Consider the following 12,516-nt stretch of genomic DNA (forward strand, 5'->3'; position numbering starts at 1 on the left):
GATAAATCGGTGGAGAAATACCAGAAGGTACCGATGGAACTACCCCGGAAGGGGGAAGTCGAAACGGTGTTTCTCCTGCTGATGAGAAACCAGTCGGAGACGGTGGTGTTGTCGATGGCACTGGAATCACCGATGGAAGGGCCGTCATGAGTGCCTCCATGCAGCTCAGTAGCGGTGCTAGCGCTTGCACCAACGGCTCGGTGGACGGTTCCCTCCTCGGTGGCGAAGCCGGTGCCGGCATCGGCGCCGGGGGCGGCACTGGAACCGGTGCCGGAGACGGTGCCGATGGAGGTTGTAATTTCTTCATCGCTTTCTCGATGGCCTCCTGGACCAGCCGGTCCAGTTCTGCCCGGAGACCAGGGGTAACCATACCCGGCTCGACGGGAGAGGGAGGCTGAGGCAGGGCCGGAGGGACCACCGTAACCGGTGGGATCACGGCCCCCACACCCCGAGAGGGTGAGGGTTTCCTCGATGCCGGCGAACGAGACGTGGAGGGTGTCCGGTCTGTTCGCGGCTTCTTTGTCGGTGGCTCGGCTTGAGCGGAGGTCGATGGCTGTGGATCCTCGACAGGCCGAGACTTGTGCCGTTGATGGCGATGCTTTTCTTTCCGATCCCCTCGCCCATCCGGGGAAGGGACAGGAGTCGACGGCCGAGAAGCGATCGATGGCGGACGGTCACCAGAGGGTTGACGGTGGTGGTACAACTTCGACGGTGCCGGTTCCGAGGACGTCGATGCTATCGATGGCGTTGGGGTGGGTGCATGGAAGAGGAGCCCCATCTTCTCCATCCTGGCTTTGCGACCTTTGGGTGTCATTAAGGCACATTTGGTGCAAGTCAGGACATCATGCTCACTACCCAAACACATTACACAAACCCTGTGGGGGTCTGTGATGGACATAGTCCGGGTACAATCCGGACAACGACGGAACCCCGTTGCCATGGCTGGAAGCCAAAATTTAGGCTGGGGATCGGTAAGTGCCAACAGGCCTCGAGGGCCAAAATCGACAGTAGTCGATGGAAAAGGCAAAAAAACTTACCGGGTTCCGTAAGATGACTAAAAATTTGTCGAAGGGAGACCCCTGAGGGGCAAATTTTCTTAGGAAATTAATTTCCAAATTCCTGTCAGGAACGTGGTTAGAGAGCTCCTTTCACCGCGTGGCAACTGCTGCGCGGAAAAAAGAAGACTGAAGGGAGACCCCTGCTGGCTGCAGGGTCAGTGCCTTGCTGGGCATGCCCAGTAGGGGCCAGTCAAAGTTCTGTTTAAACTTTGACAGAAGTTTTCCGTGGTGGGCTCCATCCTCGATGTCACCCATTTGTGAGGACTACCATCCTGCTTGTCCTGTGAGAAAAATAGAAAACTGTGGGGGGGAGGGGGGGGAGGGAGCTAGGAGGGTAGGGGTGGTCATGTGTGCACACCTGGAATGGGGGCAGGATGGGAGAAAAAAAATAAGATTGGGGGTAGATAGGAAAGGAAAGAGGATCAGGGTGGGAAGAAGGAGTGAGGACATAGGAAAGGGAGAGGTGGCTGGAGCCAGGGGAGGGACACCTCCTCTCTCTGGATCCCAACCCCAGCCTCCAAGATCACAAAATCTCTCTTCTATCCTCTACTTCCCTCCTCCTCCCTGATCTCCAATTTTATTGTTATAATAATGGTATTAAAATATAGCTACTAGATTTTATTTTATTTTTTAACCCTATTACTAGTTTGATATCGAATGATTTGTATGTATTTTACTATTTTAACTGATTACTGTATAATTTAATGTTATTATTTATAGGGTTTCATTTTTAGTTGAGATTGTTTCATCTTTTATAATATTTTATTTTGTTTTTAAGACATGTCGTTAAAGACAGTCTGTTGTTTTATTGTAAACCGACTTGAAGTGTACACAATATGTTCGGTATACAAAAATGTTTAAATAAATAAATAAATAAATAAATAAATAAATAAATAAATAATGGGGAAGCCAGGTAAAGACCCTACTGCTTAACTCAAACAAGCCTAGATCATTAATAAATGCAGACTGCAGAATTTAAGTTAAGATATTGGCCCAAAGATTAAGCAAAGTCATAGGATAATTAATCTACATGAACAGGCAGGTTTTTAAAATAGTTATTAAGCCAAAGTTAATGCAAGATTATTATATAATAACTTGTTGAAACCTAAAGAATTGAAGGATCCAGCTATAGTAATTTTATTAGATGCTGAAAAGGCATTCTATTAATTTAAACAGTTGAATTTATCTTGGTTTAGCTTTGGAAAATCTTTAAAAACCCTCCTGCGCGCGCCGAGCTTGTTTTGCATAGGCTCGGCGGTGCACACAAGCCCCGGGACGCACGTATGTCCCAGGGCTTTGAAAAAGGGGCGGGGCGCAGGTCCGGAGGCAGTCCGGGGGCAGGGCAGAGGCCTCCAGCACAGCGACTGTGCCGGGGGATGGTGCACCGGCAGGCGTAACTATTGAAAACAAGGTGGTGGGGGGGGGGGGATTTAGATAGGGCTGGGGTGGGTAAGATAGGGGAAGGTGGGGGGGGGAGCGGAAGGAAAGTTCCCTCCGAGTCCACGCTGATTTCAGAGCGGCCCTTTGAGGGAACGGGGAAAGCCATCGGGGCTCCCCTAGGGCTTGGTGCACGCAAGGTGCACAAGTGTGCACCCCCTTGCGCACTCCGACCCTGGATTTTATAACATGCGCGGGTTATAAAATTGGGTGTACATTTGTGCGTGCTGGGTAGCGCGCACAAATGTACCCTGCGCGCGCAGGTTAGAAAATCTGCCCCAATATGTGCGTGAATAATATTCTTTCAGATTCCTTTGTTCTGGGTAGAAGAACTAGACACGGATTTCCCCTCTTCACTTTTATTTAATTTAGCACTAGAACCTTTAGCAATTCTACTGGACCTAAAGCAGAGCTTCCCAAAACTGTCCTGGGGACACCACAGCCAGTCGGGTTTTCAGGATATCCATTATTGAATGTGCATGCACTGAGTGTTCATGATATGCAAATTTATCTCATGCATATTCATGATAGACATCCTGAAAACCAGACTGGCTGTGGTGAACCCAGCACAGGTTTGGGTAGCCCTGAACTAAAGCAATTAATGGATTCAGTGTTAATGAGACTGAAAGCAAATTATCCATGTATGAGGACAATATACTTATCTGAGCTAGATGTCTCCATTCTTAAATTATTAGACGTTACTGCCTTATTTTCAAATCTGGTAGATCACACAATCATTTGCTTAAAATTTGTTCTCCCCCTAAATACGGTAATCATTGTACACCAGCTATTTTAGATGCATATTCATTTCAACAGAAACAACAAAGGTTAAACATCTTGGGAATGTTATATCATAATGGATTTACTTTTGCTTTGAAGTCCTCACCAATATACTTATCATGGTGAGGAAGACTTGAGGCTTTTAAAATGTCTATTATATATTCTTTACTAAGTAGGATGCCCACATTTCACACTTTTTCCAAGGTAACTTTGTGAATTGCATGCATTCTGAATTCATCTGGAAAAAAAACCCCCTCCATGTATAGCCCTCTGGAAACTCAAAATGAACAAAGAAAAGCAGAGTCAACTTCCCAAAGTTTCTTTTCTATCACAATGCATATATCTTGCAAAAAGGTGGAATATGGCTTCAAATTTAAAGATGGAGAGCAAACTTCAATGGCTGGAGTTCAAAAGGAAACTCGTCTTTACTCTTCTCTCTGTCATATTCCAGGGAAGGCGCCTAAAAATCTTAAGGGAAATGTAGTGTAGAGCATTTCTGAAACTGGGTAATTCATTGACAATTAAATAGAAAAACACTACCAAAATGATTCTATAGTGCAACTCAAGGTTTAAAATTAATAATTCTTGCATTAATAGACTTGAGTTGCAGAGACATGGCATATGGATATTGGGTCAGATATTAAGTGGGAAACAGTTTATGATATTCCAAGAAAAAATGATGAATTTTAACTCAGCAAGTTTTCAAAGATTTAAATGGTTTCAATTCAAACAAAGTATATCAGTAGGGAAAACTGATATACATTCACTGGGAGATAAATTTTTTTTTTTTTTATTACAACTTATGATAATATTCTAACATCTAGAGTTTCTCTGGGGCTCCATCAATGTTTTCAGAATGCACTTACTGGGGGTTGCAGAGAGTTAGAAAAGGTGTGGGAAAAGGATTTAGAGGTTGATATGGAACCTACGCAATGGGCTATTTTTTTTGAGCAAGTCACTACGGGTTCCAGTATACACATCTCTCATTCAGATGTTGAATTTTATTGTAGGGGTGTGCATTCGTTCCCTAAGAATTGGAAATCCGCAACGTATAGGGCTCTATTCGTTGTATTCGTGGGGGAAGCGAAACGTATCGCGATTCCCCACGAATACAACGCATCTCCGCCGAATTATTTGGCCGCCTAAAGGAGCCAATTTAAACAAACCCCCCACGACTTACCAAAACTCCCTCGTGGTCCAGCGGGGGGTCCGGGAGCCATCCCCTGCACTTGGGCTGACAGCTGCCAGTAATCAAAATGGCGCCGATAGCCTTTGACCTACTATGTCACAGGGGCTACCGGTGCCATTGGTCAGCCCCTGTCACATGGTAGGAGCACACGCTGCCTTTGGGCAGGCGTTAATTTCTGAAAGTAAAATGTGCGGCTTGGCCGCACATTTTACTTTCTGAATTGTGCGGAAATAACTAATAAGGCTATCAACATGCATTTGCATGTTGCGGGCGCTATTAATTTCGGAGGGTTGGACATGCATTTTCGACACGCTATTACCCCTTACTGTATAAGGGTAAAGCTAGCGTATCGAAAACACGCATCCAAACTCGGGCTAACAGAGCGCTCCAGTGGAGCGCACTGTACTGTATCGGCCCATTAGCTAGCTATGTTGCAGCAAAGCCACTACTTAGCCAGAAAAATCGGAACTTATCTGGTTAAATGGCGCATGCAACTGCTATACCCGCATATTTTTACATCCAACTTGAAAAATATACCGTGCAGATTTTACCTGCGTGATTTACCCTCATGTAAGTCAGGTTTTACATGTGTAAGTCAGATTTTCTAAAACACGTGCGGCAATGAAATTACCAGTTTACAAATTGGTTTACCAGTTCGTCCAATCCATCTGCTGGATAAGGAGTCCCTTCTGGCTCTTCAGCCTCAACTCCCCCCATTTTACTGAGACCCCCCCCCCAACCAGTCAGTATTTCACTTTCAAGATGGTAAACTATCACTTACTCCAAATATAGAGCAGGGGTAAATATACGCAAGTAAACTGCCAAATCTAAGTGCATACATTTCTTATAAAACAGGAACTTACACAGGTAAAGGTCGGCTCTGCTCCGGGTTGCCTCTGGCCTGTCCCCTTTTTTTATGCGCACTAATTTAGTTGGGTACCTTTACTTCCATGTGCATGTTTGACATGCATGTTTATGCTGGTTTGTATGAACACAACTTTTGAAAATTCATCTTTCAGAATTCACTGACTATACAATACGAGCTTTCATTTCAAATTACTTGGAAATCGACTGCAATTACAGAAACTATTTCTGCCTGTAATAATAAATTGATAGATATTTTACTATCCTTGGCATCCCTGGCCTTAAAAACCATCCTTAACAACTGAAAGGATATTTCCTTCCTAGAAATACTGCTGGAATAGAGCACGTTTGACATCCAGATCTGAAGCTGTTGCAGACAAATGTAGCAAACAGAAAATTTTGGGAAATCCTGGAATCTTGTAGATCTGCACTGTTGCTGTTGCAATCTTTTTGTCGTATCATTAAGCTAAATCATGTTGCACAATATGGCAACAGTATCCCCCCCAATGAGTTAATGTTCTGTTCACTAAATGGAAATAGGACATACAAATTCTTATTGTTGCGTCCGTCAGTCGCAGACGGCTGCGACCGCTCTGCCTCACCTCTCTTCTACCCTTTTCCTCCTCCCTGGGAAGGATGGCTGCCTCCGGTGCTGATTGCCAAAACCCTCGGCTTCTCCGATACAGCATGGGCATCCCCGTCCACCATGCTTCTTCCTGAGGCCTCCTAGGCATGCATGCCGCCTACGCTTTTGAATACGCCATGGCGGGAACCTCGGGTGCATCCCCACCGCATGACGCCAGTATCTCCGGGTATTTAAACCTTTGCTCCGCTCCAATACGAGTTAGTAAGGACTTCGGTTTTGCTACTCTGATTGCTTCTAAGCTGCTCGCTTGGATTCCTCGCTACCCTCCGGGGTATCTGGCTCCTACGGAAACTCTGGGTACCCGCTCCTCAGGGGCCTCTCGCTTCTACCTGCCCTTCGGGGTTCAACTACCTAAACTAAGGACTCCCGCTCCTCGGGGGTCCTATCTACTTTCTTTCAGGATCCCTCGGCGCTCCTAGGTACTCGCTCCTCGAGGGCCTATCCTGCTCAGGGTATCCTGTACCGCGGACCCCAGGTCCTTCTCTCCATCCTACTACCAAGGAAGTTACCAGCACTACCATGCTGTGAGTATCGCTATGCTCCAGCTCTCCTTATTCCATCCTACAGGTTCGGCTTATCCCGTGCTGCAGAACACTACCAAACCTTGCTACATCTGGGTGAGACCATCTTCTATAGAGACTGTCTGAGCTTACTGTTATATCGCTGGCCTACAGTACTATCCCTTCCTTGAAGCAAGATTCAACTTACAACAGCAGTACAATAAAGCTTTCTTCCCTCAGCGTCTACTTACTGAGTCTAGCCAATCGTTGTGGTTCCCCACGGGGCCCCTCCCCGTGGGAGGAGTCATCGCCACTTCGACCAAGAGTCCACAATATGCCACAAACCCAATATGCCACAATATGCCACAAACCACAAGCCCAATATGCCACAAACCACAATATGCCACAAACCCAACACAATTTAATGAAGCTTGTTTCTCCCAGGACCCAGGGATTTGGTTCCACTGATATTAATTAGGATAATTTATTTTAACACATTTTTACTACACAGTTAGGGATCTTCACTTTTGGTTTTTATTTTATTTTTCCTGGGAATTTCAAAATTCTAACAAAAATAATCTCTGGAAAAATGACTGCTATAACAAAACAAGAGAAAAATCAGTGGAAAAGTCATTATTCCTACTGATATATATTTTTTTTTGTTATAACATTGAAATTCCCAGGAAAAATAAAATCTGAAATCAAAAGTCCCTATACCTAGTAGGGTCAAGATTGAAAAGCTAGCCATTCAGCTAAGTTAGCCAGATAGACGTTTACTAAGGCTTTTCTCCCATTCTGTGTCTATGGGAAAAATGCTTAGTAAATGAGGCCCTTAGATGGAATATTCAGCAGCATGGCTATGCTGCTGAATATTCTCAGACAAATCACTACGTAAGAGAGAAAAGTCTTATCTGTCTAAGGCTGAATATTACTACTTAGCCAGATAGCTTATCCGGCTAAGTAGCACCGCCCCAATCCACCCACTGCCCGCCCACAACTTGTCCGGCTAACCAGATAGCCAGATAAATGATTTATCCAGCTTTCTAGCAGCCACTAAATATAACTGGATATTTAGCGGCTGCTATCTAGTCTTTGAATATCGACCTCAGTATATTTTATTTTAAAAGTAAACATAGCTTATAAACAAAACAGAATGCAGAGCTTAATTCTAAACTAGAAGACTGGTATAGAATCAGGGCATTAATTTACCAGACAGACCCCATTTCACTAACTGGAATTACCGTCAGCTGCTTCTCTTTGAAAACTAACCACTAAAACCCTCTATGAACACATTTCAGGTTATAATACTCCTCAGCGAGCACTTTTTAGCCAATTAATGCCTGACAGGCTATTTCTTCACGTAAGGACATATTAATGAAATATTTTGTAAGTAGGACACCGCACTTCAGTTACGCTGTCATTTACAAATTGCATTTCTCGGGTGCTGAGGAAACATGGAAAACAAGCGACATAGGGTCTGCCATCTTCAAAGAAAACTCAACTTACCCAACACTGGGCAGATCTTTAGGAGTTAGCATGATGAGCAGTACGTATTAACCTACTAAAAGTCACGTGATCATGAAATACAGAGCACAGTCTGAGAAGGCTGATCATCATCTGAAGATAAATACAACTGTCCTGAATGGCACTGCTGGTTCCCATCAGGAAGCAGGTATTAGAAAATCATTGCACAAGATTGACTAAGTCCTACTAGCTCTGAATCTGCAAAGGAAAAATTTTAAAATTAATTTTTATTTCAAAAAGGTCATACATGGGAGGGGGGATAAGATTTTGCACAACAGATTTTCAAATCAGCTATTCTGAAAAGAATCATTAATTTGTTTTTCTGAATGAGGCTATTTTGAGAAGTTTGCTCAGTTCCTTCCTTATATATGGCTGCATGTAGCATCATCCTTCTCACTTACTGTAAAAAGGTATCGCACCTATAAAAAAAATTTTAGATCATACCAAAAAACAGCTATTTGCCCCACCCCTCTAAAGATGAGAACTGGGGAAAAAAAAAAAACGTCTAGAGCTTTCAGAGGTGCAGACTAGAATTGTGTAACACACTTCCTCCTACTTAACAAGGGATCAATGACTTATTTAGACTTCTGGAGCCAATTAAAATATGGTTATTCACCCAGCAGACTGAAGCCCACTGTAATACTTAAACCTGACTAACATCAGCAAGTCCTAAAGAAACTAAGGCTGAAGGGCTAGAAAACAGATTATTTGAATTACAATAATTTATAGAAGTTGATGTCCAAACTAGAAGACTCATGCACTTGTGTAACACAGTAAAGACAGCAGAAAGGGACCAAATGGTCCATCCAGTCTGCCCAGCAAGTTTCTTATGGTAGCATCTGCCGTGCAGATTAGCCCCATGTTTCTCATAAGGGTAGTAACTGCGTTCCGTGCAGTTATCCCCAGGCTTTATGATAAGGCTGAACCCAATTCTCCATTCACCACCTTAATGTAACCCAGCCACAATTTGCTGCTCCCAAACTGCACATTACACTGCATGTACATTTGCCTGTAATGTAATGCTTTTTGTGCGGGGTTTTTATGAACTTAATCAATCACAGTGATCCACTTTGAAGTGGCTAAAAAGGTGGAATAGAAATTCTAATTTAAATTATAGAAATTTTCTAATCCTCTGTCCACTAATTTTCAGATGTTCCATGTGGGAATTATGTTGGTAGGGGATTCAATGTTATTTCTCTTGTATATACCAGCAACTGACTGGTTCAAGTTTTAATGAAAGCATAATGTCCATCAGAGATGAGGACAAGTTTCAGAGATGCCCTCTTTCCATTTATGCAACTGATTGGGGACCCCCCCCCAACTTCCAATTTAATCCAAAATTAGTTTCATTTCTGGTGATCTATCCAAGCACGATACTATTGTTTTCCAATTTAAAAGAAAGAAAACCAAAACTAATTTATACAATAATTTCCCCATCATCAAATAAATTATCCAGAACACTAAAATCTTCTAGACCCCAAACATCAACCATGAACCTATGAGAATAGCCAGGTTTTTAAAATTCTTACAAAATGATAAACAACCCATTTCCCCTCGAACCTCAGGTGGAACTGTGTTGCGAATTGCCAGAATAAAGCAGCTGAATGTGCAATTTCTCACTGAAATCAGCCTTGCTAATCCCAAAGTGAGCTTCATCAGGAGAGCTTGCTGTGACGGTCTAAAGGATCTGCCCAGCTGATCATTTCGAAGCAAGGAAGAGAGGACAAACAACCCGAACCCATTTAATGTAAGCATTTAAAATGATTAAGAGAACTTTGAAAATGCTTCTTCACGGGCGCCAATGTAACTCCTTCAGGACGGGAGTAATATGGTCATTCCTTTTTGCTCCCACCAAACTCCGTAGTGCTGTGGATTGGAGAAATACATAGCTCATGCCCACTGACTACTCTTTTCTTACTAGCTAAAACCCAGAAAGATCTGCATTTACATCTATGTTATCAAACCTCTCCCCCCATCAGCCCCTCTCATATTCCCTCCATCACAGTTTCTCTCTTTCCTCCTCCCTCATCTTATGCTGTGCACTTATCCCCAGGACCACCCTGTGAACTGCTGCTTCACTTGCACACACCACTGATAGCCCAACATATGCGGGCCCCACAGCAGCTCCTAACCCACTGCTCAGCAGGCTTCCCAAGCAGGGTCATTCGCACCTCCCAGTTTCACACCACTTATCTACATAAGTCAATCAGATCAGTGCCCATTCTGTAGGATGGAGCAAAGTTGGTGAGCAACATAGCCTTTATAAAAGAATTCAATGCTGCAACTAACTGTAGTATTGAGTAGAGAAAAAAGTTAAATGTAGCTAAAATTGAGGCAGTGTGGGTTTGACTATTGCAGTGATATATTACAGGTAGAAAGGATACATCATGGGCAGAAAGCTAAACAGTAAAACTAGTACAGTAATGATAATAAAAATTAGGTCTCCCTGGCTGTAAGCTCTCTTGCTCCCATTTTTTTCAAAAAGAAAAACATGAATAAAGAACATGAACAGTATCAGACCCCCGTGGGATCTCCGCCTTCCCATAGGCTCTTATTTTATGACAGCTGTGGGAAGCCTTCCTGCCACTCCCTGCCTTGAAGTGAGATAAATGGGCGGAGGTAGGCAGGATCAGGAGACTTAGCAGTTCCCTCTGAGGTACTGAAACTCTTAGAATATATATTGCTTTCTATGCAGAGAAAACTTGAGGCCTCTCCCTGCCTGGAGGAACACAGTATCACACATACTTCCAACTCTTTTGTGCAAACAGCCTGGTTACTTATGCGCATACACATACAATGGAGAAAATCATATTTTAATACATAATTAAAAATGAAATAAAACTTCCCATTTTTAATCCTGTTAGCTTTGGATGAACCTAATAAACTTTAAAGATTCCTGCAGAAAGAGAAGTCTACTAGCATGCAAAACAGCCAGGCAATGTTCGGAAACTTTGGCTTAGTATGTCCAACTAACTTCACGGCTCTCTGAAGACGGTTGGAATCCTGAATCTCCTAGCGATACTCTGAACCCTTTAGTTGGTCAGAAGGCAGAAAAATGATTGATACTTACAGTAAGAAAACTATCCATCACTAGCATGTAACAGCAATTTATATCCATTAAAGAGTCCTGCTGCTTTAAGTGCCATGAATTACCACATAAACCTCATCTTAACAAAACCAGCACATGAGGCAAACTGTTGTGAGAGCACCACCTACTGGCACAGACTAGAAATGCAGGACTATTTCTTTTTCCAACTGCACAATTTTTATTGATGACATTTTTCCTCATCCTAAGAGCATAATTCAAGATGGTTTGCCATCTGTAACTAATCTGAGAGCAAATACTTTCATTTGAATGTCAAATTTTACATTGCTATAGAGTAACAAGAGATGCTCACATCCTCTTCTGTGAACAAATTTCTATCATAATGCTGATTTTGGCTCTGACAAAGTAATTGCTTCAGATAAACCCTAATGATCTAAATGAAACCACTGAATCAACTCGTCCGAATTTCCAAGATACTCAAGCTAAGAAGCTGGCATGCCCAAAATGATTGCATTTCAGAAATTACTACTTTCAAATCAGATAATAATATAACATTTATTTTATAGTGCTACTGGACGTTTGCCAGACTGTACAATGGTGATAAGAATTTAGGAGTAAGTCTATACCCAAAGAGCTTATATTTCAAGTTGTTACCGGAAGCAATGGGAGAAAAAGCGACTTACCCAAGGTCACAATGAGTGCTAAGAGGAGAAGATAGATTTGAACTTGCTTCCCAGATCATTATTCTAAAAACTAGGCCACTTCTCCTTTCCAGAATGACTACGGTATTATATACTGTCAACTTCTTCAGTTGCTCGGAGGGGGTTTTGTGAGAGTGGAGACATTCTGATTTTATCAAATCATTTCTATTCAATCCTAGACAGATTTTAGGGCCCATCTCTTTCAGGCTAATATCAACTACAGCCCATAACTGCTGTTTAGATCCATCTTTGCTTCAGAAAGCTGACCTCTCCATTTCCTTTGGCCCTGTTTCTGTTCATCATAGAAATAGAGTGACTGCATGAAAACTGGTCAGACCAATTTTATTTTTTTTAATCCATGCTACCCAGTCCACTAATTTTTTTTTTATTTGGATTTATTATTTGTCTTTTTGAATATGTAATTCTCCGGAGGCGGGGCACAACATATTAGACTAGCAGCATATAATCAGAGATCTGTAGCAGTTTAACAATATAATTAGTTGCACAGTAAAGACTGAGCTAGTACATAAATCAACAGTAATGAAAGACAATTACTTTAAAACAACATTTTTGCCTTGAATGTAGGCAAATAAATGATCATAGTGACATCTGTATTTCATAAAATAAAGCAGCTACCCCCAGGTGTCTAACTAACCAAAAATAGTGCCTTCAAATCAAAACTTGATGAAATGGCCCATCTGCTACCATTACATTCATCTACCTTCAAAGTAACTTGGGAATTCACTGTTGCTTAATCAACTCAACTGTGAC

The 12,516-nt window shown here is 42.6% G+C and overlaps 1 protein-coding gene across 4 annotated transcripts in view; it reads right to left on the bottom strand.

Annotated features, from left to right (window-relative positions):
• RGS12 (regulator of G protein signaling 12) overlaps nt 1–12,516 on the bottom strand; it is a 424,812-nt gene that overhangs the window by 256,664 nt on the left and 155,632 nt on the right. The window lies entirely within an intron of this gene.

The sequence above is a fragment of the Rhinatrema bivittatum genome, chromosome 1 (assembly GCF_901001135.1).
Source record: "Rhinatrema bivittatum chromosome 1, aRhiBiv1.1, whole genome shotgun sequence".
Lineage (NCBI taxonomy): Eukaryota > Metazoa > Chordata > Amphibia > Gymnophiona > Rhinatrematidae > Rhinatrema > Rhinatrema bivittatum.